Source organism: Mastigoproctus giganteus, chromosome 2 (genome assembly GCF_048544385.1).
Source record: "Mastigoproctus giganteus isolate SK-2022 chromosome 2, ASM4854438v1, whole genome shotgun sequence".
Lineage (NCBI taxonomy): Eukaryota > Metazoa > Arthropoda > Arachnida > Uropygi > Thelyphonidae > Mastigoproctus > Mastigoproctus giganteus.
Window position 1 is genome coordinate 113542665 of NC_143576.1, and position 1127 is coordinate 113543791.

Consider the following 1127-nt stretch of genomic DNA (forward strand, 5'->3'; position numbering starts at 1 on the left):
ACTATCGGTAATTTCACATTTCAGCAAACGTTGTTCTGTAGATTATTTTCATATTTATTTACTGCGTTTTTGATTTTTTATTTATAACTCTAAGAAATTTGAATTTTACATAAATGTCTTTAAAATATTTATGTGAAATTAGAATATTATATAAATAAATGTCTAAAATATTTATGCGTTTAGCCTTTTTTATTATATGAGTAAAATTACTTCCCGAAACTCATAACATTGAGAGGAATGTACAGTTTCTATCATTCGACAGGACCTTCCGAGGGCCTTTTTTTGTACCCTGATATCATTTAGTTTGAAAAATAAGGATTTTACCAACGCCCGTCAGCATGATAATTTGGCTCAACTCTGAATGAGTTATTCGATAGAGGACACCATTTAATTATGATATTCTCATTGCACTATCAAACTTTTACAAAAAAATGGCAGGAGTATATTGTTATTTGTATTAAAATAAGTTCAATTCCTAAGAAATGATTATACAATCTTCTCTTGATGGACAGGATACCAAAGAACTTGTGCCTTCCACGCGACACATAATAATGAAAGAAACACCATATTTTAAACTCAATTAAAAATTCGGGAGATTAATCATTTTCCTTACGATTACGAATTTCATTTGCATAGTTTGCCCTTATTAATAAAATTGACACTTTAATAAAATCAATGAAGTCCAGTTCAATCTCTTGTGCATATTCGAAATACGTATAAGCAGTACCACTTTAACACACGTGTAACCACTCTCACGTGTCTAAATACCTCAATTAGAATAGAAAACACTTCTGAATGATAACTGACCCACACTTTATTTGCGTTGAAATAATTTATTTATAATTTTATGTTGCTTCTAGACATGTAAGATGAAATGGCCACGCTTTTCCTGTTACTGTTCTTTGTGTATTTAAACAAACTCGCGTAGGGAAAAAAAACCTTGATCATAAACATCAAAATAGTACAATTTCAGAAGGAATAAAATGGATGAAATCCACTTACACTATTAAACAAAGATCTCTGTACACTTTCTTGCGGTTTGCAAATAAATATTATCTGAAGATCACGCAAATAGATGTTGACAGTCCGCGTGTCGAAGAACAACGTCTAATCGACTGCTGATTAGA